At 38.8% G+C, this 27502-nt stretch overlaps 1 protein-coding gene across 16 annotated transcripts in view; it reads left to right on the forward strand.

Annotated features, from left to right (window-relative positions):
* Positions 1-27502, forward strand: part of APC (APC regulator of WNT signaling pathway) — a 159382-nt gene that overhangs the window by 22084 nt on the left and 109796 nt on the right. Inside the window, exon 1 of one of the 16 annotated variants that reach the window (XM_045197671.2) lies at positions 26815-26835. The exons of 14 other annotated variants lie outside the window; for them this stretch is intronic. The gene's annotated coding sequence lies outside the window, so the exon portion shown is untranslated. Of the gene's footprint in view, positions 1-26814; positions 26836-27502 lie in introns of those variants that run through there. One more of the 16 variants, XM_045197676.2, reaches the window with a different exon arrangement.

Below are 27502 nucleotides of genomic sequence, written 5' to 3' on the forward strand. Positions count from 1 at the left end.
ATAAGATAAGTAACCCACAGACTTTGAAGTCACTGAGAGGGAAGACTGGGGTAGGAATGGGAAAGAGTGCTGGGGGCATTTGTCCTTGCACAGCTGAATGCAGTGGTGTGTCAAAGAGCTTGGGTATTTAAAAAGGTACGAAAATGGTTTGGATGTGTCCATTGGACTCCTTCAACATCCCTCCCTTTCTATCTGGCCCTTTCTATAGTGTGGGGGTGTGAGGGGAAAAGTCTCTCATTGAGAAAGGTGCAAAAAAGCGGTGTCATGAGATTTTAACTAAGATACTTTTTAGGATACCGTATTTTTTGGACTATAAGATGCCCCCCCACCCCCAAATTTGGGAGGAAAATGAGGGGCATCTTATATTCTGAATGTAGTTTACCTGGCTCATGGGGGGCGGCGGAGCGGGGTCACAGGAGGCAGGAGCAGGGTCTCCGCTGCAGCATACTATAGTGCTAGGGAGGAGGGTACAGGCGGTGCAGGCATGTTAGGAGAAGAAAGCCTGCGGCGCCCATACGTGCCTCCATCACGTGACTGGTGTGTCCCCCATTAACATTAACATAGGCAAATTCCACTGCAGGGTCACCTGTCAATGTGGCCCTGCAGCTGTTCCAAAACTACAACTCCCATCATGCTTGGACAGGTTGGGATGATGGGAGCTGTAATTTGGCCACAGCTGCAGAGCCACACAGGTTGTACAAAACTGCTGTCCCCAGACAAGAGTGTTGCACAACAATCTCCACCATAACAGTGTGTCACCCACTGATGTTCTCAGCTACAGTGCCCCCAAAACTATGAAGTTCTGTCATCACTGTATTTTGTTGTAGAAAGATACAATAGCGTACTGTAGTCTCCTGCTGAATCTACCATAACTATGGAAAGATGTCAAAGCAGAAAAGGATTTCTGCTTTCAAGGATGTTATTAAATATTTCACCACATTTTTCGCTTCAAAATTTTGTTTTCCTATTTTCTTCCTCTAAAACCTAGGTGCATCTTGTGGTCAGGTACGTCTTATAGTCCCAAAAATATGGTAAATAGGTGAAGAGGATATTCACTGAAGAGCTTGAAATTATAGGGGAGTTAGTTGATTAATTTACTGCTACACCAGTCTTTTGTATTTTAATATAGTAAGTATTAAAGTATAGTGTTTCATTATGTGAGTTACATAAATTTTTGTCTTATAGTAATATGTTAAACCCCATAAAACTTGTGAAATTCAGAATTTCTTTTGTGGGAGGGGGAAATATGAAAATAGGAATACATAGTAGTTCAAAAATCCAAACGTCTGGTATTGTCCCTTAGGAATATTGTTGACTGTAATGATTATGCCCCCAGCCTTGCCCACAGACTGTTTAATCCATATACAGTACTTACTCACATAACTACCATATATAACATTGAGCAACACTATTTCTAGAGGAAAATGTTACTCAGTTTTTCATTTTGGGGTGTCAGAAACATTTCATCTCTTGTCCTAGAGTAAAAGTTTCTCTCCTTACCTTACCATTACCACCATTAAAGTGACACTTCCCTGCTTCTAAGCTACTGGTAGGGCTCTAGTTTTGTGTGGGGTAAAGGGAGTTATTGTTAGAAGTGAGAATAGAATTTGGATGAAAAGAGAGCAGTTACAGGAAGTCAGGGGTTAAGGAGCTGCCTGAGGAATAGTTTAGTCTTTTAAAGGCTCCCTGTTCCTAATCATAAAAGAAGCACAAAATGTTTTTAGAGCTTATAATCTCTTAGTGTTAGTAAAGATATAGAAATAAATAAATGAGCAGTGTATCCTATGCTTGATTTTTTTTCCACTTATACTTTTTAAGGGATATTCACTTCATTTACTCAACAAATATTTAATTTCTGCCAGATATCTAGGACAGTATAGGAATATGAAGGCAGATCTTGTTCAGAAGCTGAGTCTATGAAGGGAAATAGATCTAAGCTGAGTTGATAATCAAGTACTACAGGAACATAGAGGGAAAAACATTTGACTACTTGGGATAGTTAGAGATAGATTGGCAGAATTGGACCGTGACATATGAGAGATAGTTCATTTGTATTCCACAAATATTTGAGTAGTTACTTTGGACCAGGCAGAATACTGGCTGTTGAAAAACAATGATGACATACAAGACAAGAGTCTTGTCCTCAAGTTCCTTAGTGAGGAGTATCGGTAAGTAAGTAATCTCAAGTGTGTGGTAAATGACATAGCTGGGAAGCTCAGGGACAGAGGTTGGATAAGCATATTGGGGGAGAAAGGATCTAATTGTCAGGCAAGAGAGGACTTAGAAAAGGCTTTTGGGAGATGTCATCTAAACCAAGTCATGAAATATGGGTCAGTGGACAAAATGGTACAATAAGGTGGTGAGTGCACAAAAGTCCAAGTGGTTGGAGTATAGCCGGAGTGGTTGGGTGGCCATGGGTAAAGTTGGAGAGGTATGTAGGGCTCAGATCATAAAAGACCTTAGCTGTGGTGCTAATGAGCTTGGACTTTTATATTGTCACCTATTGAAAGCTATGAAAGATGGAAAATGCTAATCTTGAAGGATCTTTCTAGATGCTGGCAATTATGGATAATTTTTTGTTAAGTATAACTTAGTGCTGGGTTGGATTTTTGTTGCTGTTGTTTTTGTTAATGTAAAAGTAGTACAGATCACTGTTGAAAATCTAAACACTGAAAAAAGTGCCACTCAATTCTACTACCACCCAGAAGAAATAGCACTTAAGTTTCTTGAGGATTTTTTAAAACATTTCAAGCAGCATAGTGTTCTTAATACCAGAATAGCATTAGACAAAACATAATTTCAAAAGAGGTAGTTGGGGGCCATAGTGGGCAGGGTGGGAATCAACCCTTTTAGCTTCCAGGCAAATAAGATTTGATATAGGCTAAATAAAATAAATGCTAGATAAATCCAGCCAAGTTGTTTTACCACTGCATAGGAGACTTTTTAAAAAGAAGACTTTTGAGTTTTCTCTTATAAAAGAACAAGTATCAAAAAGATCTCTTTTCTGTGAAATTCCTAAATATTTTATTGAGCAGATCTATTTCAGATAAATAGCAGACCTTCTTTGGGAAAAGATTAATGCCTTTATCATATTGTATTAGGTGCAGACTAATTTGGGATCAAGATTCTTATTAATTGTTCATGTTTGTTGACTAAGGTATTTGAATGTGAAAGAAAGTTTAATCCAGTTCTTAGGAAATCTTACCTTTTGCTTTTATAAAAGCTATGTCACACTTCAAATAAATCTACTCAATCTTGGAGGTCTTTTATTTTCTTTCTTTTCAAGTATATTTTATTGATTATGCTATTACAGTTGTCCCTTTTTTATCTCCCGTTTATTCCCCTCCACCCTGCACTGCCCATCCCACCAGCATTATCCCCCCTCCCCCCGCCTTAGTTCATGTCCAAGAGTCATACATATAAGTTCTTTGGCTTCTCCATTTCCTATACTGTTCTTAACCTCCCCCTGTCTATTTCGTATATACTATTTATTATTCTTATTCCCTGTACCTTTTCCCTCATTCTCTCCCCTTCCCCCTCCCCGCCGATAACCCTCCATGTGATCTCCATGTCTGTGATTCTGTTCCTGTTCTAGTTGTTCGCTTCATTCATTTTTGTTTTTCTTCTTAGATTCAGTTGTTGATAGTTGTGAGTTTCTTGTCATTTTACTGTTCATAGTTTTGATCATCTTCTTTTTCTTAGATAAGTCTCTTTAATATTTCATATAGTAAGGCTTGGTGATGATGAACTCCTTTAACTTGACCTTATCTGGGAAGCACTTTATCTGCCCTTCCATTCTAAATGATAGCTTTGCTGGATGGAGTAATCTTGGATGAAGGTCCCTCCCTTACATGACTTTGAATATTTCCTTGCGGCCCCTTCGTGCCAGTAAGGTATCTTTTGAGAAATTTGCTGATGGTCTTATGGGAACTCCTTTGTAGGTAACTGTCTCCTTTTCTCTTGCTGCTTTTAGGATTCTCTCTTTATCTTTAACCTTGGGTAATGTAATTATGATGTGCCCTGGTGTGTGCTACCTTGGGTCCAGCTTCTTTGAGACTCTCTTTGAGCTTCCTGGACTTCCTGGAAGTCTATTTCCTTTGCCAGATTGGGAAGTTCTCCTTCATTATTTGTTCAAATAAGTTTTCACTTTCTTGCTCTTCCTATTCTCCTTCTGGAACCCCTATGATTTGGATGTTGGAATGTTTAAAGTTATCCTGGAGGTTCCTAAGCCTCTCCTCATTCTTTTGATTTCTTTCTTTTTTTTTTTAACATATTTTTTATTGTTGTTCAAGTACAATTTTCTGCCTTTTCCTCCCACCCCTCCCCACCACCCCAGTCCTACCTACCTCCCCTGCTTTCACCCCACCCCTTGTTATTGTCCATGTGTCCTTTATAATAGTTCCTGCAAACTCTTTGCCCTTTTCCCCTATAATCCCCTCCCCTCTCCCCTCTGGTCACTCTCAGCCTGTTCTCAATTTCAGTGTCTTTGGTTATATTTTGCTTGCTTGTTCGTTTTGTTGATTAGGTTCCTGTTACAGGTGAGATCATATGGTATTTGTCTTTCACCGCCTGGCTTATTTCACTTAGCATAATGCTCTCCAGTTCTATCCATGCTGTCTCAAAGGGTATAAGCTCCTTCTTTCTTTCTGCTGCATCCAATTCCATTGTGTAAATGTACCATAGTTTTTTGATCCATTCATTTACTGATGGGCACTTAGGTTGCTTCCAGTACTTGGCTATTGTAAATTGTGCTACTATGAACATTGGGGTGCATAGGTTCTTTTGGATTGGTGTTTCAGGGTTCTTAGAGTATAATCCCAGCAGTGGAGTTGCCGGGTCAAAAGGCAGTTCCATTTTTAGTTTTTGAGGAAATTCCATACTGTTTTCTATAGTGGTTGCACCAGTCTGCAATCCCACCAACAGTGCACTGGGGTTCTCTTTTCTCCACAACCTCTCCAACATTTGTTGTTTGTTGCTTTGTTTATGATGGCCATTCTGACCTGTGTGAAGTGGTATCTCATTGTGGTTTAATTTGCATCTCTCTGATAGCTAGCGATACTGAGCATCTTTTCATATGTCTCTGGACCCTCTGTATATCCTCCTTAGAGAAGTGTCTGTTCAAGTCCTTTGCCCATTTTTTAATTGGGTTGTTTGTTGTCTTAGAGTGGAGTCATGTAAGTTCTTCATATATTTTAGAGATCAAACCCTTGTCTGAGGTATCATTGGCAAATATGTTTTCCCATACGGTTGGTTCTCTTTTCATTTTAATGCTGTTTTCCTTAGCTGTGAAGAAGCTTTTTATTTTGATGAGGTCCCATTTGTTTATTCTTTCCTTTGTGTCCCTTGATCTAGGGAACATACAGTGAAAATACTGCTGCGTGGAATGTCTGAGATTTTCTTGCCAATGTTCTCCTCTAAGATTTTAATGGTGTCACAACTTATATTTAAGTCTTTTATCCACCATGAATTTATTTTTGTGCATGGTGTAATTTGGTGATCAAGTTTCATTTTTTTTGCATGTAGCTGTCCAGATCTCCCAACACCATTTGTTGAAGAGGCTATTTTTACTCCATTTTATGCTGCTGCCCCCCTTGTCAAATATTAATTGACTGTAGAGACTTGGATTTATTTCTGGGCTCTCTGTTCTATTCCATTGGTCTATGTGTCTGTTCTTATGCCAGTACCAGGCCTGTTTTGATTACAGTGGCCTTGCAATATAGTTATATATCAGGTATTGTAATCCCTCCTGCTTTGTTCTTCTTTCTCAAAATTGCTGCAGCTATTCGGGGTCGTTTATGGTTCCATATAAATTTCCGAAATGTTTGTTTTGTATCTGTGAAGTATGTCATTGATACTTTAATAGGTATTGCATTGAATCTATAAATTGCTTTGGGTAGTATGGCCATTTTGATGATGTTAATTCTTCCACTCCATGAACTTGATACATGCTTCCATTTGTTTGTGTCTTCCTTAATTTCTTTCTTCAGTGTTGTGTAGTTTTCTGAGTACAGGTCTTTTCCCTCCTTTGTTAGGTTTCTTCCTAGGTATTTTATTTTTCTTGTTGCTATATTGAATGGGATTTTTTTCCTGATTTCTGTTTCTGATGTTTCATTGTTGGTGTACAAGAATGCCTTTGATTTCTGAGTATTGACTTTGTATCCTGCTGTTTTCCCAAATTCATTTATTAGCAGTTTTTTGGTAAAGTCTATAGGATTTTCTGGTGGAGTCAATAGCAGTTTTTTGGTGGAGCCTATAGGATTTTCCATGTACACTATCATGTTATCTGCAAACAATGACAGTTTTGTTTCCTCTTTTACAATTTGGTTGCCTTTCATTTCCTTTCCTTGTCTGATTGCTGTGGCTAGGATTTCCAATAGTATGTTGAATAGAAGTGGTGAAAGTGGACAACCTTGTCTTGTTCCTTATCTTAGTGGGAAAGCTTTTAGTTTTTGCCCATTGAGTATGATCTTGGCTGCAGGTCTCTCATATGTGGCCTTTATTATGTTGAGGAATGTTCCCTCTATTCCCACTTTGCTGAGTGTTTTTATCATAAATGGGTGATGTACCTTATCAAATGCTTTTCCTGCATCTATTGATATGATCATGTGATTTTTGTCTTTGCTTTTGTTTATGTGATGTATTATGTTTATTGATTTGCGAATGTTTTACCATCCTCGCATCCCTGGGATGAATCCTACTTGGTCATGGTGGATGATCTTTATAACATATTGCTGGATACAGTTTGCCAATATTTTGTTGAGGATTTTTGTATCTATGTTCATCAGCAGTATTGGCTTGAAGTTTTCTTTCTTTGTTGTGTCTTTATCTGGTTTGGGTGTTAAGACAATGCTGGCTTCATAAAAAGAGTTTGGGAGTCTTCTATCATCTTGGGTTTTTTGGAATAGTCTGTGAAGGATAGGGGTTAGCTCTTCCTTAATGCTGTGTAGAATTCTCCTGTGAAACCATCTGGTCCAGGAGTTTTGTATGTCGGGAGTTTTTTGATGACTGCTTCAATTTCATCTGCTGTTACTGGTCTCTTCAGACTTTCTGCTGCTTCTTCATTCAGTTTTGGAAGATTATATTTTTCTAGAAATGTGTCCATTTCACCTAGGTTTTCAAATTTCTTGGCATATAGTTCTTCATAGTAATTTCTTACAATCCTTTGTATTTCTGTGGTATCAGTTGTAATCTCTCCTTTTTCTGATTGTGGTTATTTCGGTCCCCTCTCTTTTTTCTTGATGAGTCTGCTTAAAGGCTTGTCGATTTTGTTTATCTTTTCAAAGAACCAGCTCCTGGATTTAGTGATCCTTAGAATTGTTCTTTTAGTCTCCATGTTGTTTAATTCTGCTCTGATCTTGGCTGCTTCCTTCCTTTGACTTGCTCTGGGCTGTCTTTGTTGTTGTTCTTCGAGTTCTTGTAGCTGTAGGGTTAGGTTGTTTATTTGAAATGTTTCTATTCTTTTTAGGTAGGCCTGTATTGCTAGGAACTTCCCTCTCAGGACTGCCTTTGCTGTGTCCCATAGGTTTTGGATTGTTGTGAGTTCATTTTCATTTGTTTCCAGAAACTGTTTGATTTCTTCCTTGAACTTATTCTTGACCCATTCATTGTTTAATAGCATGCTATTCAATCTCCATGAATTTGAGTGTTTTTGAGTTTTTTCCTTGAGGTTGGTTTCTAGTCCCTTGTGGTCAGAGAAAATACTTGATATGATTTCAATTTTCTTGAACTTGCTGAGGCTTGTTCTGTGTCCTATCATGTGGTCTACCTTTGAAAATGTTCCATGTGCGTTTGAAAAGAATGTGTATTCTGCTTCTTTGGAATGAAAGGCTCTATATGTATCGATTAAGTCCATTTGATCTAGGACATTGTTCAATGACACAATATCTTTGTTGATATTTTGTTTGGAAGATCTATCCATCTTTGACAGTAGGGTGTTGAAGTCCCCTACCATAATTGTGTTGCTGTCAATATTTTTCTTGAAGTCCTCCAAGATTTTCTTTATGTATTTGGGTGCTCCTATGTTGGGTGCATATATATTTACAATGTTTATGTCTTTTTGATGGATTCTTCCCTTGAGTATTATAAATTGACCTTCTAGGTCTCTTTTTATGGCCCTTTTCTTGAAGTCTGTTTTGTCTGATAGAGTATTGCTACCCTGGCTTTTTTTCCCTGTCCATTTGCTTGGAAAATTTGTTTCCAGCCCTTCACTTTCAGTCTGTGTAGGTCTTTTGTCCTGAGGTGGGTCTCTTGTAGGCAGCATATGCGTGGGTCATGCTTTCTTATTCATTCAGCTATTCTGTGTCTTTTTATTGGAGCATTTCATCCATTTATGTTTAAGGTTATTATTGGTAAGTACTTATTCATTGCCATTTTTTCATATCTGTGTTCCTCTCTCTCTCTCTCTCTCTTACTTCCTTTCCTTAAAGCAGTCCATGTAGCATCTCTTGCAGAGCTGGTTTAGTGGAGGTGTGTTTAGACTTCTTTTGTCTGGGAAACTCTTTATTTGGCCTTCTATCTTGATTGATAACCTTGCTGGATAAAGTAGTCTTAGTTGCAGGCCTCTGGTTCTCATTACCTAGAATATTTTTTGCCATTCTCTTCTGGCTTGGAGCGTTTCCATTGAGAAGTCAGCTGCTAACCTTATCGGGGCTCCCTTGTCTGTTATTTCCTGTTTCTCCCTTGCTGTCTTTAAGATTGTCTCTTTGTCTTGGAATTTTGCCATTTTAATTATGATGTGTCTTGAAGTGGGCCTCTTTGGGTTCCTCTTGATTGGGACTCTTTATGTTTCCTGGATTTGTGACTTTTTCTCTCATCAAATTAGGGAAGTTTTCTATCGTTACTTTTTGAAACAGGTTTTCTATCCCTTGCTCTTCTTCTTCTCCTTCTGGTATTCCTATTATATGGATATTACTACATTTCATGTTGTCCTGCATTTCCCTTAACCCCTCTTCATTCTTTCTGAGGCTCTTTTCTTTTTCTGCTCATTCTGGGTGTTTTTTTCTACCTTGTCCTCCAGCTCGCTAAGCTGATCCTTTGCTTCATCAAGCCTGCTTTTGATTCCTTCTACTGTGTTCTTCAGTTCAGCAACTGTATTTTTCATTTCCTCTTGGCTCTTGTTGATTGTTTCTATTTCCTTTTTCGTGTTGATATAGTTTGCAGTGAGTTCATTGTAGTTTCCCTGTAGTTTTTGGTAATTCTCTGTGAGCTCATTAAGCTTCCTGATAACCATTGCTTTGAACTCAATATCTGTTAGTTGACTTGCCTCTATTTCATTTAGCATTGCTTCTGAGGATTCCTCCTTTCCTTTCATTTGGGGATTGTTTCTTTGTCTTCCCATTGTTTGTGAGACTCTTCCTGTTAGCCTCTGCTTCTTAAATTGATCTGTTCTGACTCCCTGGGTTTATGTGTGAACTTCTATGGTAGAAGACCTGTGAGATTCAGTGGTGCAGTCTCCTTGATCTCCTGAGCTTGCTAGTCTTGGGCTGTCGTTAATGTTGGCTCTCTGTATGTCTTTGGGTTTTAATTGTTGTTGGGTGTTTCTTTGGTGGGTCCTTCCCTCCAGCTGGTTAACTGAGGGTCACTCCATCCACCACCTATGTGTTCTGTTGTGAAGGTGTGGACAGGTTGTATTGAAGCTGATTCTTCTGTGTGTGCGAGGTTTTGAGGCTTCTCTGTCACTCTTGTTCAGTTGTTTTTTCTGGGTAATTTCTCCACCGTTTAGTTGTATTTCCAGATCAGTCCTGGGTTGAATTAGTGTGGCTTCCACTCTCTCCTTCACCTTCTTCTGTTGTTATCTGTTGGTGGTTCCTTTGTTGGTGGATTTCCTCTTCCACCAGGTATCCTGGTGCTCACAGATTCTACCTACTCTTTTTTTGTGATCATTTGGAGGGGGAAGGCAAAATGGTTTAAGACAGCGGGAGTATATTATATGGTATTTAAAGTCCAACCCATAGAGAAGAGATAGGAGATCCTTTGGATATGTATAGTGTTAACTGTGATATTTCACCCAAGTAGCTACTTTTTAGAAAGAGTGGAAAAAAGATAAGACTCCTTTTAGGAGCAGGGAAGGATTGGATTGTGAGTTGGATCTAGAAAGCAGTGAGCTTGTGGGAGGTCAGATTGTGAAGTAAAGTGGAAGTAAAGGATAGAAAATACGTGTAGTGTGTGAGAGAATAGAGTTCACCACCACAGTAATAAAGTTCAGGAAACAGTGAAGTGGGCTGAGATCTGGGAGGGGTGCTGTGTAGTATTTACAATTGTGTAGAACAGCAATTATTTACAATAGGAATGGCGCAACAGTCATATGACAGAATCTATGTGATCTGAATAACAAGAATAGGAAGTACAGGACCTAGAGTAGTGTGCTGTTGGAACACAAGTGAAGTGAAAGATGGAAAATTAAAAATACACTATGAAAGAGAACAAGGGAAACCAGTCAAACAATGCAATTTAACAAACCAAGTGAAGAAGACTAAACAGAAAGAAGAGAAATACAAAACTTAGTATTTCTTACAAAACTGGGGGCTGAGGAGGAATGGTTTCGCTTTTGTCTTTTCCTGAGCTGTACTCTTCGCAGTTCTCAGTCTCCAGCCCAGTTCCTCAGTTCACTCCTGTGCCCCCAGTGCCCTTCTGCGCCCAGCCTACGCCTTCAGTCCCCCAGTTACTCTGTCTTTGAGTTGCACCAATTAGGATCCTAGATGCTAGGGACTCAGCGCCCCTTCAGGGTAGTTCAGCCCCCGTGCCCCCCCTCCCCGAGTTAAGTCTTTTTGGGGATTGCTGACTCCCTGAGGCCCGCAGCTCTCCTCTGTGGGGGCGTGTCCGCATTCTTTTTAGAGAGCCAGTCAGCCCTGCAGGGCCCTGGACGCAGGGTCCGGGTGGGAGCTGCCTCTGGGCAGTGGGGTCAGGCGCAGCCTGGGCCTCCCTGCTGCTGGGATAGTACTGGCAGCCTCCCGGCAGCAGGATCAGGTGTCCACCATCCCGGGGCTTCAGGTGTGAGCTTGTGGCCGGGCTGGGGTAGGGGCACAGGAGGTAGGGGTGGCTGCTGCAAGAGAATTCCCCCAAACAGCCACTGAGTGCCTCTTTTTTCTCTTTTTCTTTTTGAAAAATTCCTTCTATTCAAGCCTGCTGCTCCAAACAAGCACCCGGCCTTTCACGGCCCCACTCTCCAACCAGACCAGGGACTGACTGGGTCAGGGTCCGTCACTGCCCAACTCTTCCCAGCCAGCATCCACAGTCTCAGTGGGTACACACGTCCCCTGTGTGTTTGCCACTTTGTCCATATTCCCCACCCTGCGACTTCAAGCATCCGGATCCCTCTTGGTGCTGCTCAAACCTTGTTTGGCCAGGGTGGGAGCCATTGACCCGGCTCTCACCCTAGAACCCTATGGCAGACCCGGCGGGCACCAGACCTGGGGCTGCACCCACCCTGGTTCCCACTCTGGTCCCAGGGACCTTGTTATCCTGAAGCACTCTCCTTACTGTTTGATTTTTCAATGTCCTCCACAATTTTTGGTCTCCAATCTTCATATATGCTGGGATACCATTGGCTGTTCACTGTGTTCCTCAGAAGATAGGCTAGGTGTTTCACCCATGGGAAGGGGGAAGTGACTCCGCTCCCGCCTATCTCGCTGCCATCTTCCTCTCTATCATTCTTTTTAATTCTTGTTTCTTCATTCTGTTCTGGTTGAATGTTTATTTCTTCCTTCTGCTCCACATTGTTGATTTGAGTCCCAGTTTCTTTCCCTTCACTGTTGTTTCCCTGTACATTTTGCTTTATATCAGTTTGCATTGCCTTCATTTTCTCCTCTATTTTACGACCATACTCAGCCATTTCTGTGAGCATCCTGATTATCAGTGTTTTGAACTCCGTATCATAGGTAGGCTCTCTCTTCATTGCTTAGTTCTTTTTCTGGAGTTTTGATCTGTTCTTTCATTTGGGCCATATTTCTTTGTCTTGGCACACCTGTTATGTTGTAAGGGGCAGAGCCTTAGGTACTCGCCAGGGCGGGGCAACCCCTGTGGCTGCATTGTGGTGCTATATGTAAGGGAGGGGTCAGAGGGAACAATGCCACTTGCTCGACTCTCATCTAGTTTTCAGTCACTTCTGCTACCCACAAGCAAGTTGAGTCTTTCTGGTGCTAATTCCCCGGGTGGTTGGGCTTGTGTACATTCTAGAACCCTGTGGGTCTCTCTAATGAACTCTCCTGTGAGTCTGGGAGTTTCTCCAGCTGCCCCAACCCCCACAGGTTTATACAGCCAGAGGTTCTGAAGCTTTCTTTTCTCCTGCTGGAACCCTGGGTTGCGCAGTCTGTCTCACTCCCCAATCGTTCCTCCCTGTTTATCTGCATGCAAATGTGGGACCATCATGGTCTGGCAGCCACTGCCTTGCCTGCCCTGGTCCTCCAGCCACTGCCTTGCTGTGCGTCCTCTCTACCCAGGCTGCCCGCACCCCTCCTACCAGTATGAATGAATGTTTCTTCTTTAACTCCTTGGTTGTTGGACTTCATATAATTCAATTTTCTGGCATTTCTGGTTATTTGTTTTGTTTTGTTTTTAAATTCGTTGTTGTCCTTCTTTTGGTTGTGTAAGGAGGCAAAGTGTATCTAACTATGCCTCCATCTTTTCTGTAAGTTAATTGAATCTTGGAGATCTTGGTAAATAAAGTTTAAAAAGTTTTACGGAGTAAATATGAAGTTTTAGTTTTAAAACATTAATCTGGCCCTGGCTGGTGTGGCTCAGTGGATTGAGCGCTGACCTGCAAACCTAAGGGTCACCAGTTTGATTCCCAGTCAGGGCACATGCCTGGGTTGTGGGCCAGGTCCCTGGTAGGGGGCGCATGAGAGGCAACCACACATTGATGTTTTTCTCCCTTTCTTTTTCCTTCCCTTCCTCTCTCTCTAAAAATAAATAAATAAAATCTTAAAAAAAACACATTAATCTGTATTGAAAGAAAGCATTACATTTATTAGTTTCTTTAAGTATTTGAACTCTTTTATTAGGCAACTTATTCTCCTAATCTTAAAATGGATCTATATATTAGGTGTTATTGGGGGTAGTCCAAGTCGACCCAGAGGTTTCTGATTTGATTTACAAAGTCTAGTAAGTCTAGGTAGATTTTTTTCCTTTTAATGAATAAGTTTGGATTGTTTAGCCTATAATAGCAAACATTTATATTCAAATATCCAGAAGTGAAATAATTTTGTAGTCTATACTTTACCTTATATGTTTAAAATTCAACATAAAGCAAGAGAGAGGGAAAACAATCAAAAAGAAAGAAAATGGTATAGAATTAGGCCGTATCACTTGGAGTTGGAATATAGGGTATTGAAAAAGTGGTTATTTTCATATCAGTGGGAGAATTTGTGGATATTTACATGAGAATAAAAATCTTGACCCAAGAATTTTTAGAGAAACATCAATTGGTTGCCTTCCTATACGCACTCCAACCAGGCATTGAACCTGTAACCTAGTTTGGTTATATGCCGACCAGAGACCAAAATGGCAGCCTTTTGGTGTCTAGGATGATGCTCCAACTTGCTGAGTCACCCAGCCAAGGCGTGACCCAAGGATATGGTTTAAGTTTCTAATAAATAAATAAATACAGATATTAGGCCATTTATTTATTCTTTCTTGTATGCCAAAGTGTGTTTTTAATATCAATTAAAATTGGGTTTTTCCTCATCAATTCTGATGTGTTTCAAGGGCTAATTTGTATGCTATAACTTGATAAATGATTCATTAACTAACCTAGGTATTCTATGATATTTTAAATATTAAAATGATGGTAATTTTAAATTTTTTCCTGGGAGAAACACTTTTTAAAAAAACTCAAATGAACTGTATGCTCCTCTTTCTTACATTCACAATGATACCATAAACATTTGGTGCTATTTTAGTGACCTTATGTCACTGAGCTCTAATGCTAAAATGTCATCCTTATGAATAGGTTTTATAAGTTTATACTACAGATTGTACCTTTGGGAACAATTTTATCAGTTTTTGGTTTTCAGTAAAGGTCAAAGTTTAAAACATTAAATAAGACATGCTTTTAAAAAAACATAGGCAAGCATAAAATCTTGTTTTAAACATTTAGTTTTTAAAAATTAATCAGAATTTTTTTCCCCATAGGAAGTATAGTTTAAAACGTCAGATGCACTAAACCTGGAATTTTGCGAGGTTAGGGAATGTTAAGAATTAACATGTTTTTTTTCCTTTACTTATATACAAGTATTTGAGTATTTTATTAATTGGATAAAATGGTCACCAAAGGTAGATTTTGATTTTTATTAACAACATAAAGTTAATGAGTAACTAACTGTGTTGTCAAAATTGCCAAAAAAAACACCAAGTAAAACAAAATTAAATTCCTTATAGAGTATGAAATTTAGTATTCTTTTTCTGTCATCATATTTCCCAATTGGAAAAAGTCTTGGGCCGTTAAATTAAACTATAAATTAGTAGTGTGCATCTGAATTCTGATTATTTCTCCTGTTAAGTAGAAACTAGAGACTAGTCCTGTTAATTTTTGTGGCTCTTGCTGTAATCATGCATCCTTCCTTATTTGAAACAACTTTGTTTTTCATTGTCTATAAGATGAAGTCTAAATTGTTTAACCTGACAGGTAAAATAGAAATACATTCCTGCCCTGGAAAATCCTTAAACGTCTACCAAGGCTAGTTCTGTTACTACTTTCTCTCTGAAATCTTTCTTGATTACCTTGCTGGAATGATCTAATCTCATCCTTTGACACATGTGTCCTTGTACTAAAGTTTTTGTTGTAAATGTTCTCTATTAGACTGTAAGTTGATGTCTTATTCATTTTTATATCATCTACATTAATACATTCAACAAAATGTATTGAATGCTTATTGTGCACCAAGCACTGGTCCAGGTGTGAAGGAAATAGCAGTGCACAAGAATCAATCTAGATTCCTGTCCTCAGAGAATTTTTATTCCAATTTAGGAAACAGTGATGAGGGAGACAGAAAACTAAATAGATAGATGCATAGATAGAGCCTTTCAGATCCTAAATGATTCTACAACAAAACAAGCACAATGTGATGGAAAAGTTTAAGAATGTAAGGATGGTACCAGTGTAAATAGCGATCATGCAAGTTCTCTTTGAACATGTAATGTGAACGCCAAGACCTGAACTATAGGAAGGAGCAGTCATTTGAAGATTTGGGAGCAGAGTCCTTAGGCTGAAGGAAAGGCAGTGAATAGACATGATTATAAGAAAGAGGTAAGAGAGGGAGAGGCGGGGGAGGAGAATGGGAGTGAGAGCAGGAGCTAGATTATGCAGAGTCTTGTAAACCAAGATAAGGAAATTTACTGGGCAAGACCAGTGCTCTGACCCCTGAGCTATAGGGCCTAAGGAAATTTATTCTAATTCCATTGGAAAGCCAGTGAATGATTTGAAAATTTTAAGGACTCATTTGGGTGCACCCATGATGTGGACACTGGCCTGCAGTGTCCGCAACGTTGTGGCTGAGACGAGACAAATTCATAGGGACTGCCAAGTCCTTTTGGAGGAAAAGGGACTGCATGGCCACTCTCTCAAGAGAAGAGCTCCCCGACCCTTGCCTTGACAGGCTTTTATTGCTTTTCTGGGCACATTACATTGAGGATGGTCCTCATTTATTATGCACAGGTTCGCTTTAGGTGGTTACCTTTTACAGAAAACAAAGGAGAGGATGTTGCTAAATACATCAAAAAAGAAGGATATTTGCAAATGTAAAGGGAAAAGTGGTTGAACTGGTTACACTCATCCTTCTAAGGTTAGCATAGATTTTAGGAAGTTACTTTAAAGATATGCAGTAAATGTTTGCTGCCTCAATTCAGGGTGAGGGAGTTTTAGCAAAAAGCAAGTCTCAAAGCAGTCTAGATACAATCAGGCCTGATTCCCCACAGGAGAACCTATCCATGGGTGTGGGTCCTGTGCCAGAACTCACTTTCCATTGGCCTTTCTGAGTGGTAGCTGGGCCCACGCCATGCAGAATGGTCTCTTATACACTCATATAATCTGCCTATTTTAAAGTCAGCCAATTGATAACCTTAATTACGTCTGCCAAGTCCTTTTTACTCTGTAATGTAGTGTATTCACTACAGTAACACCAGGACGTGTTTAACCTAATATATATTTAACATATTTAACATACAGGAGCAGTAAAGCAGAATTAACTCCGATAGATTAGCCATTATTGAGTCATTCACAATTTTTCTTATTTCTTTTGCCTTTACTGATGTGTCTACTACCAGACATTACCTTGTATTTGCCACAGCTCCAAAGTCTGCTTCCCTTTCGTTTTTTAGCTAAATTAAAAGTGTCTCCTGCATTTAAAGGGATTTTGTTGTAGATATGTTCCAGAGAGATCCGTGGTTTTTCACTGATAAAAATTTCTGGGTAAAGGGTATTTATTGTGGATTTCAAATAGACATTTGAGAGGTGTTTGAGTTTTCTTGTTTTCGCTTATTCTGATTATTAATAATGCATTCATTCAATACGTATTTATTGAGCATCTACCTCTACAGCTGTAATCATCAGGATGATGGTAATGAACAATAACTTCTTTTAAAGTATATTTTATTGATTAAAAGTTTTTACAGTTGTTCCTGTTTTCCCCCCTTTGTCCCCTTCCTCCCAGTACCCCCATTCCCTCCAGCAATCCCCCCAATAGTTCATGTCCATGTGTCGTACATATAAGTTCTTTGGTTTCTCCATTTCCTATGCTATTCTTAACATCTCCCTGCCTACTTTGTACCTACCAATTATGCTTCTCAATCCCTGCATCTCTTCCTCTATTCTCCCCTTCCCCCTTCCCAGCTGATAACCCTCTAAATGATCTCCACACCTATGATTCTGTTCCTGTTCTAGTTGTTTGCTTAGTTTGTTTTTTAGTTTTGTTTTGTTTTTAGATTCAGTTGTCGATAGTTGTGAGTTTGTTTTCATTTTACTGCTCATAGTTTTGGTCATCTTTTTCTTAGATAAGTCCTTTTAACGTTTCATATAATAAGGGTTTGGTGATGATGAACTCCTTTAACTTGATCTTATCTGGGAAGCACTTTATCTGCCCTTTCATTCTAAATGATAGCTTTGCTGGATAGAGTAATCTTGGTTGTTGATCCTTGGTTTTAATTACTTTGAATACTTCTTTCCAGTTCCTTCTTGCCTGGAAAGTTTCTTTTGAGAAATCAGCTGAGAGTCTTATGGGATCTCCTTTGTAGGTATGTCTCTGCTTTTCTCTTGCTGCTTTTAAGATTCTCTCTTTATCTTTAATATTTAGCATTTTAATTATGACGTGTCTTGGTGTGGTCCTCTTTGGGTTCAACTTGTTTGGGACTCTCTGTGCTTTCTGGACTTGTATTATCTATTTCCTTTGCCAAATAGGGAAGTTTTCTTTCATTATTTTTTCAAATAAGTTTTCAGTTTCTTGCTCTTCCTCTTCTCTTTCTGGCATTCTTATGATTCGGGTGTTAGCATATTTTGAGATGTCCCAGAGTCTTCTTATACTATCCTTGTTTTTTTGAATTCTTATTTCTTGTTTCTTTTCTGGTTGAATGTTTATTTCTTCCTTATGTTCCAAATCGTTGATTTGAATCCTGGCTTCCTTTCCTTCACTGTTGGTTCCCTATAAATTTTTCTTTATTTCACTTAGTGTAACCCTCTTTTCTTCCTTTATCTTGTTGCTGTATCCAGTGAGTTGTTGAGTATCTTGATCACCAGTGTTTTGAACTCTGCATCTGATAGGTTGGCTGTCTCCATTTCATTTAGTTCTTTTTCTGGGATTTTGTTCTGTTCTTTCATTTGGGCCATATTTCTTTGTCTCTTCAATTTGGCAGCCTTCCTGTTTTTGTTTCTGTGTATTAGGTAGAGCTGCTTTGACTCACTGTAAAAGGCACCTGTAAATTGTGTGGGGCGGAGCCTTAGTTAATCGCCAGGGTAGGCAACCTGCTTCACTGCTTTGTGGCTCTGTGTGGGGAGAGGGCCCGGGGAGGGGACTGTGCCACTGCCTGACTCCTGGGGATTTGCCTGGCACTTGCCCCATTTCCAGTCACTTCACCCACTCCCCATATGTAACTGCCGCCCTTCCAGCTGTTGCCCTGGTGCTGAGTCCCAGAGTGGATGGGTTTTTGTATGTTTTAAGACAGCGTGGGCCCTTTTAGCATAGTTTCCTGAAAATCTAGCAGTTTCCTCTGCCTCCCCAACCCCCACTAGTTTTTACAGCCAGAAGTTATGGGGATTTATCTTCCCAGCAATGGAACCCTGGACTGTGTAATCTGGCCTTGGACTGGGATCACTTGCTCCCAAGGCATGTCTCCCAGTTTTTATCCATCACAGGTGAATGTGGGACCACCTATGCCCATTCTGCAGCTGCCACCGCCCCTTCCCTCTATCTCTGTGTCTCTGTGCCTCCTACCTGTCTGGTTGAATGTGGCTTCTTTAAATCCTTGGTTGTGGGACTTCCATACAGTTTGATTTTCTGACAGTTTTTGGTGTTATTTGTTTTGAGATTTAGTTATAATTCTTTTTGTGGTTGAGCGAGGAAGTGAAGTGTGTCTACCTATGCCTTCATTTTGACCAGAAATGAGCAAATAAGTTTTTGAGGCAAGAGGCTCTGAAGAAGTCAAGCTGCTTTGGGAGATAACATACTTCATGCTGACTTAGTGTAGGGAGGTGCTCATGAGACCTGGAGGGTGAGGCAGTTTGATCAACCTTGGTTTAGGAGTCAGACCGCCACTTCACTGTCGTGTGGATTGGCTGAGTTTTAAATTTTATTTAGTGTTGATTCTTCGTGTGTATGAATAGTAATCTTTTTCTTATAAATCTCTACAGAAGTTTAATTAGGGTTAGATGATATTATATATACTTGCCTAACATAATCTCTGCTACTGGTTTAGGAGATTTATCATGAAACTAATGAAGTTTAATGCACCTTATTGCATGGGCCTTTCCTAGGTCCTTTTGCAGAAGCCCTAGCAATTTTGATTAATTTTCCTTAAAGAAGACTCCCCTACAATTTTTATATGCTCCTGGCACCCACAAAATCTGAATTTGCCTTTGGCCACAGGTTAGATTAGAAATAAATGTTAATTTCTGTCTTGTTCAAATGTGATTTCAAATTGTGTCCAAATTAGAAGGACTTAACATTTGAAAAAAATACAGAAATAATGTGTATTAGTTTGTGGAAATTTTATAAAATTCAGAAAAGGTTACATTTCTATAATTCCACACCCAGAGTGTATACTTGATATTTTGGTTATCTCTTTCTGGCCTCCTCTGTGCCCGTATATAATTCATTTTCAAAAAGCAAGCTATTTAGTATCATTATACATATATTCTGCATTTTCAGCTAATATTACATGAATTATATAATTATCATACTGGTTAACAAAAAAGTCCCTATGGTTTTTTACATAAAATAAAAGACACATTTTTCATTTCACCAATAACTTTATTGATTTGGATATTTTGAATATGTCCTCTACCTCCCATGTGGTATAATGATGATAGTTCTCAATTAATGTCTCTATTTGATCGCTATCAACTTGAACTGGTCTACCCGACAGCGGAGCATTTCCACAGTGAGAAATCTCCAGCACAGAACTTTGCAAACCACTTTTGACACATTTGATCAGTCACAGCATCTTCTCCATACAGTGCACAAATCTTTTTTTTAAATTTTAGTTGTGTTTTTTACCTTTCTTGAAGTAATAAAGCATAATATGCCAAAAGTGTTGTTTATTTTTCCATCTTCAAATTAAAATGGCTACATAAAAATTAACCAATTTTGATAAGAATTTTTTTTTTTAATGAAAGCTGAAATGATAGCTGTCACAATACAAGCTAACAAAATTGTTTCAAATGAAGTTAAGGACAACTAAGCACTACTAGAGCCATCTCCTAGAAAAAAACAAATGAACTTTTTGGCCAACCCAGTATAATTATCTTCTGTGACATTATTTTTGTTTGTTTAAGTTGACTTTTTATTTAGATTCCATATGTAAGTGATGCTATGCAGTATTTGTCTTCCTCTGTCTGGCTTATTTTACTTAATGTAATGCCCTCAAGGTCCAACCATGTTATTGCAAATGATAGGGTTCCCTTTTTTCTCAGGGTTATTATGAATAATACTGCAATGAACATGGGATTCAGAAACTTCTTCCATATTCCAAGAAGTAGAAGTTTTGGATCATGTGGTACTTCTATTTTCAATTTTTTGAGGAACCTCCATATTGTTTTCCATAGTTGCTGCACCAATTACATCTCCACCAGCAGTGCACAAGGGTTCCCTTTTTACCATGTTGTCTCCAATACTTGTTATCTCTTGTCTTTTTGATGACAGCCATTTATCATTGTGGTTTTGATGTGCATTTACCTGATAGTGTTGTTGAGCACCTTTTTGTGTACATATTGGCCATTTGGATGTCTTTGGAAAAATGTCTATTCAGTTCCTCTGCCCACTTTTAAACCGGATTTTTTAAAAAAATTTTGTCTATTGAGTTAAGTGAGTTCTTTATATATTGTATGGACTCCTCAGCAGACGTATGGCTTGCAGATACTTTCTCCCATTCAGTAAGTTGGCTTTCATTTTGTTAATGGTTTCTTTTGCTGTGCAGAAGCTATTTGTCTTGATGTAGTCCCACTTGTTTATTGTTGCTTTTGCTACCTTTGTTTTGGTGTCAAATCCAAAAAATCATTGCCAATATCAGTGTCAAGGAGGCTACCCACTATGTTTTCTTCTAGGAGTTTTACGATTTCAGGTCTTAAATTTAGGTCTTTAATCTATTTTGAGTTGATTTTCGTGCGTCATGTAAGCTAGGGGCCTAGTTTCATTTGTTTGCATGTGCCTGTCCAGTGTCCCATCACCATTTATTGAAGAGGCTGTCCTTTCCTCATTGTTTATTATATATGGTGCTTAATGCTTCTCAATCCTAGCAGCATATACCAATGCCTGGGTCTCATCCTCAGAGATTCTGACTTAATGGTCTTTTAAAAAAACTCCTCAAGCTCATAAAATAATACTACTGTGCAGCTATATAATCTCAGAAACTTGGTCCCAAGGCTGTGTTGCATTTTTTTTCACCTATAGGGTCCAGGGTTTTTATTTAAAGCATTTCATTTCCTCTGTCAAAAGTTATATTTTGCTATCAAATTCATTATTCAGTATTTGCTCTGCTATTATTTCCTGAGGGTATCTTTATTGGATGCCCTTTGGATGTCCTTTGGATATTAATTTTGTCATTCCCAAACTAATATTTGATGAACACCCATTATGTACACAGTATTATGACATGCACCATGAGAAATTCAAGATAAAATTAAATGTGATTCTTCCCTCAATATTCTCATAGCCAGGAATGGGGAAGGAGATACAGAATGGTGGTGGGAACAAGGGAAGGAAAACAGTGAGTTGATGCTAGGTGTGATGGTAGATTACTTCATGGAAATGTGTGTTTAAGCTGAACCTTGATTTGGATCAACAGAGCAATTAATAATATGTTACTTTAAAAAAATATTTAATATTTTATAATTATAGTTCACGACAGATTTAATCCTTGTAAATAAAATAAGCTACTAGATAGTTATTCTCATTTTACAGATGAAAGAGTAGCCAAGTCTTAAATAGTTAGGTGACATATCTGGAGTCATAGAGCTACAAAATGAAAGATTCAGAACTTTGAACCTAAGTCTTTTCTTTCCGTATGCTGGAGCCTTCTACCCTATGACATTAATGTGTATTTTATGTGCTTGTTGAGTTGGCTCTGACTCCTGGTGACCCTGTGAATGAGTGATGTTCACAATGTCCTGTCCTCAACAGCCCTGCCCAGCTCAAGTAGACTCAGACCTATGGCTTCTTTAATGAAGTCAGTCCGTCTCATGTTTGGTCTTCCTCTTTCCTGCTGCCAGCATTTTTGCCAGCAATGGTTTTCCAGCATTATTGTCTTTTTCCAAAGAACTCTGCCTTCTCATTATGTGCCCAAAGTAGGATTCCGTTTTGTCATTTTTGCCTTTAGTGATATTTCAGGCTTAATTTGTTCTAGGACTCAATTTGCTCTAGGATCACATTAGAGTAAAGTCAGAAAGCTCTTAAATTTAAGAGGAGTTTTAGAAATGACTAATTGTTTAGTTTGATTGGACATTATTAAGACGCAAGTACTAAATCAGTTGAAGATAAAGCTGTAGTGAGGTGGGCAGAATAATGGCTCCCCAGGGATGACCATTTCCTAATCCCCAGAGCCTGTGAATGTGTTAGATTATATAGCAAAGGGGAATTCAGGTTGAAGATGAAATTAAGGTTGTTAATGAGGTAAACTGAAAATAGGGAGATTATCTTGGATTGTTGAGGTGCATCAATGTAACCTTCTTTAAAGTGATTCTTTGAAAGTGGAGTAGGAAAGCAGAAGAATGAAGAGTCAAAGAAAGAGATAATGATGGTAGAAGCAAGGTCAGAGTGCTGCAAATTGAGGACTCAGTTCACCCTTGCTAACAAAGCTTTGGCAGTTGGAGGAAGAAGGTTTTTAACCAAGGAATGTAGTCAATATCTAGAAGCTGGGAAGGGCTAGAAAACAGATTCTTCCTTAGAGGCTCCAGAAAGGTATGCAACCCTTTAGATACCTTGATTTTAGCTTACAAAGACCTATTTTGGACTTCTGAGTGAGAAAACTGTAAGGCAGTAAATTTTGTTGTTTTAAACCACTAAAGTTGTGGTAAGTTGTTATGGCAGCCATAGGAAGCTTAGTACATGCACGAAGACTAATAGGCATGTCATTCAGGCCCTCCATTGTTAAACTCCAGCCTATCTCAATTCCATTGTCCAGCAGTGGAAAGCTATGAAATGTTCTTGAGCAGGGGTGTAAAAAACTATTTTGATGTTTGCTGATTGGAGGGAAAATGATTAAGATTCTATTATTGGTGCTAGAAATAATTCTTATGAGTAACTTTTGACCCTGGAGGTAACACAGAACACACTGGTAAATCTCGTTTGCAGATTTGAGTATACCTCCCATTTAGTTCATACATCCCGAAAAATCCCGTTGTCATTGCAACATTTCAGCTCTTTCCCATTTCCCATGAGAAATATAGAAAAGATGGGACTACTGGTCTTCCCAACCAATTTGGCCCTGGAAGTCTGACCCATTTTATGCTCTTAAGCTTTTTCATCATACCATAACCCAGAATAACTCTACAGACTAGAAGCTTTGTAAGTGAATCTGAGCTTTATTTGATGACTTAGCTCCTGGAGAACTAGGATTTACATTAGCATGTGTTTTTTTCAATGCATAATTATTATTTTTAAAGAAAATTTTTGTTGGTCTCTTTGTAGGCATAAATCTATCCTATATCTGAGCTATACAGTAAAGAGTTAAGTAAGTATTGACAAAGCACAAGATATAAGACAAATGAAAGGAGCACTAATTTTAACTCACTTTATACTAGTTACTATTGTTACTCACATTCCTCTCAGTTTTTAAAATTTTCTTAAAGTAGGTCAAACATGTCTATATTAAAACGAATGTGAGATTTAAGACATTGAGAATCCCGTTAACCCCTATTTAGCCATTAAACATTTTTTTTTAAGAGCATTATGCTAAGTGAGCCATTAAACTTTTTAAGCTACAGAAAGTTCAGAAGTTTTAGGGTGGTTTTTTTTTTAGGATTTTATTTATTCATTTTTATACAGAGGGGAAGAGAAGGAGAAAGAGAGGGAGAGAAATATCAGTGTGTGGTTGCCTCTTGAGCACCCTTACTGGGGACCTGGCCCACAACCCAGGCGTGTGCCCTGACTGGGAATTATACTGGTGACCCTTTGGTTCGCAGCCCATGCTTAATCCACTGAGCTGCACCAGTCAGGGCCAGAAGTTGTTTTTTAAGGTGGGCTGTGTGTTCATATTTACACATTTACTTATGAACATATGCTAAAAAAAGTCAAGCTGATCATAATGAACCACAAATATTTGAAGTCAGGGGCATGTTTGTCCACACTGTCTTATAATTTATTTCTGTATTTAATTTTGATCAGAAAGTATTTTTAATCTTACTGTATATGTAGTATATATGATAATACAATCTTTTTAATTAAATAGGGATGACAGGAGATTTATTCTGAGATATGCAGAAACCTAGTAGCACAAATTAATGCTCCAGTGATGTTTGTTGGGTTCGAATTTGGCCCAATACATTTTGACTGTATATATTTTTAATTAAAGTTTTAAAAATATCTAAGTATATTTTAAAAGTAAAAATTCAATCAAAGCTTTGCGGAATCCCTGAGGAAACCAGTTTGAAAATCTTACTGAATAATTCAGTTGGCAGCATTGTAAAATGTAAAGTTTTTAGATTGACTTACTTTTAGATTTTAATTATAGTGATTAATGAAATGTAATAGTCATAGGTTTCTTCAAAATTTTGTCATTTGACTCACTAAGTTCTACAATAAATGTAGTGAAAACGTAGACAAATATCTTGGCTACAGGCTGGTTTACTAAATAATAGCTTGAATCATAGGCTGATTCAAGAGTAAGAGTTGTTTCTTAGGGTACTAAGAAGCTATTTTTAGGAACTTCTATAATGTATTCTTTGTTTTGAAGGGTACTTTTTCTAGGCTTTATGAGAAATTGTCTGAATTTGTCACAAACAGTCAATGACTATATAAATAATTTAGTCCTGTTTAATGAATCATGCACTTTGAGTAACAGTATCTTGAAAGCCTTTTGTAAAACTAAGTCATCCTGACTAATGGGATATATTTAAGATAGAACCAAATTGATATACATGTTTCCTTTATTTCAAACATGAAGGAAAATTGTGTCTCAACATTTTTTAACACTTAATGTATAATTTTTCTAATTACTGTAATATGTGGTCAGTTCATTTGCTAATGCAACAAATACTTAGGGAGTTTTACTATATGTCAGGCATTATCATATGGAGACAAAGAAAAAATATTCAAAAACAATGGAAAAACAAATCACTCCATAACTCTACCTTCCAAGGATAACCACTATGTATACGTCTGTTGTATTTATACCTATGAGCAGTATGCTGTATGTCTATTACTTTCCTAATTAAACAAAATTTTAATAAATTTGAATTGCTCCAAATATACTGTGTCAGCATATGAAACATCCAGACCTGTAAAGAATTTTTATGAGTTTGTTAGAGCCAAACTGGTGATAATTGCAGATAAGCAAAATCTCAGTGGATTGAGGAAATGTTTTGCATAGAAAGGCAGTTTGGCAACTTATTTTATACAGGAGAATAAAAGGAAATATCAGGAGAGTTACATGAAATCCACTGGTGGTAGATTAAGGGGGCTGGCAAAAGCAAAGCAGGTGCAGGGAGCTGGCGGGAATGTCTGGGATAGGATAAAAAGGCAAAATAGAGAAACACATCTTTTACATTGATGGTACAGGATAGTTAATAATTAATATTTACAGCACTAAGAGGTGGTATTGAAAGGAGGAAGATGACAATGAGGGGTTCTGTGCCCTCACATTCTGGTGGTTATGATGTGAGAGGTCTGGAAAAGAGTACTTTGACCTTTCAAAGGTATATCATCTTAGATGCAAAACCCCCCCACAAAACCCAAAAATATAGGCTCACTTACGGCAAAGATTGAGCTTTGTCAAGGAAACTGTAGGCCTAGGATGAGACTACCGGCAATGAACTGCTTTCAGTAGGAACTTTTACGTTCAGACCATCCTATGTGGTTACTTTTGGTTGCTGAGTTTGTAAGGACCACCATGCAGGCCTCCCTGAGCTTGTGACCCCTTTTTCATCCTCAGCTGTTTAATAGCTTGCTCCTTTTCATGCTATTAATTTTAAAAATTAAGAAAAGATTATAGTTAATATACTTCATTTAAAGACCTGAAGTTAAGTATCCATTTAAATTTGAAATAGATCATGGAAACTGATTTTCCTCGTGTTTAAACCAGAACTTAAATCCACTTTAAATTTTTGGAAATTTGGATTTTGTCTAATTCATAAAAATTAGCAATTTAAGATTTACTTGGTTAGACTTAAATGAAATGTAGAATTTGCATTAAAATACTAAATTTAAGTTTCAGATTCATTGTAGCCAACAGCACCTACATACTTGTGTCAGGGACTACTCTAAATACTGCTTCATATATAGTCCTCTATTCCATACTTCTCCTGTTTTTACAGAGGAAGTTGAAGCACTGAGCCTGTAACTGACTGAATCACTAGTAAGTGGCAGTAGCAAAGATTCCACCCAGACAGTGACTCCATGATTCGGCTATGCTGCCATCATAGCTTTTCTGGCAACTGTATTTTTAATTCAAACATAGTTCGAGTGAGTTACCTAGCAAATCAGTTGTTTTTAATGTATTTTTTTTTGCTGTAATACATTCTTTTTATCTATGCTGCAACCATGTAAAAATTAGCGAATGAGATATAATTTATTACCCCCCAGCCTCCAGCATCTCACGCTAATGTTTCCACCATGTGGACCTCTCCCACCCCATCCTATTATGCTCGTCAGCTTCCTGAAGCTTAGGTGGGTTGCCTGGGGGTTGGGGTGCTGAGGGCATTACCCCCAAGCTTTAGTGCAAGTTAGGGCTCAGTTGCGTGTGCGGCAGGGCGGGACCCTGTGTCTTGTTGCCCAGTGCGGAGTGCGAGCTGCGGGGTCGGGAAGCGGAGCGTGAAGCAGCTGTGTAATCCTCTGGATGCGGACCAGGGCGCTCCCCGTTCCCCTCGGCGACCCTCCGATTGGCTGGGCACGGGTACACGTGACCGACATGTGGCTATATTGGCGCAACCCGCCTCGGTGTCACTGGAGACGGAATGGAGGTGCTGCCGGGCTCGGAAATGGGGTAGGTGCTGGAGCCACAATGGCCCGGCTTGCTGCAGAGGGAAGGGGAGACTATTTTTCCTCGTACTGTCTGAAAACTGGTGGTTTTTCTTTGGCACAGGGTTCACTGCCACATGCCAAATGTGGAGGCAGGGGCGTCTCCCTCCCTCCCCCCTTCTACTGCAGCACAGGAGATGGATTTCCTGTGTTTCTGATCCTGGGTTTTTGACAGAAGAGGAAGAAGGGGGGAGGGGTCGGAGTGTTAAGGGGAGCCTGGTGAGAAAGAGCTATTTTTGAAGCTAAAAGGTTGTTTTTGTTTTTATAATGCCTGTTGACAAAGTAGAGTGGAATAACAGTATCTAAGGAAACGGGTAGAGGACAACAAAGAATGGAGCATATTCATGACCGAGAGCAAAAGCTCTAACCCATTGAAAGGCTTCTTTTCTGGGGACACATGCAGTGGTAGCCAAAAGAGGGGGATACAAAGCTGCTGCTGATGGCTGGTGTGAACTAGTGGAAAGGGCTACTTAGGAGTAGAGGAAGAAGAGGAGGCAGGTATTGCAGAGCTTGAGGATGGTTTTGGTTGAGTGGTGAAATTTTGGTCACCAGAAGTGCATGCTTTTGCACATCATCTAAATGAACTAACTTCTTATGAATAGGGCGGCAGAAAGACACCAGCGTCTTTGTTA

The sequence above is a fragment of the Desmodus rotundus genome, chromosome 1 (genome assembly GCF_022682495.2).
Source record: "Desmodus rotundus isolate HL8 chromosome 1, HLdesRot8A.1, whole genome shotgun sequence".
Classification (NCBI taxonomy): Eukaryota; Metazoa; Chordata; class Mammalia; order Chiroptera; family Phyllostomidae; genus Desmodus; species Desmodus rotundus.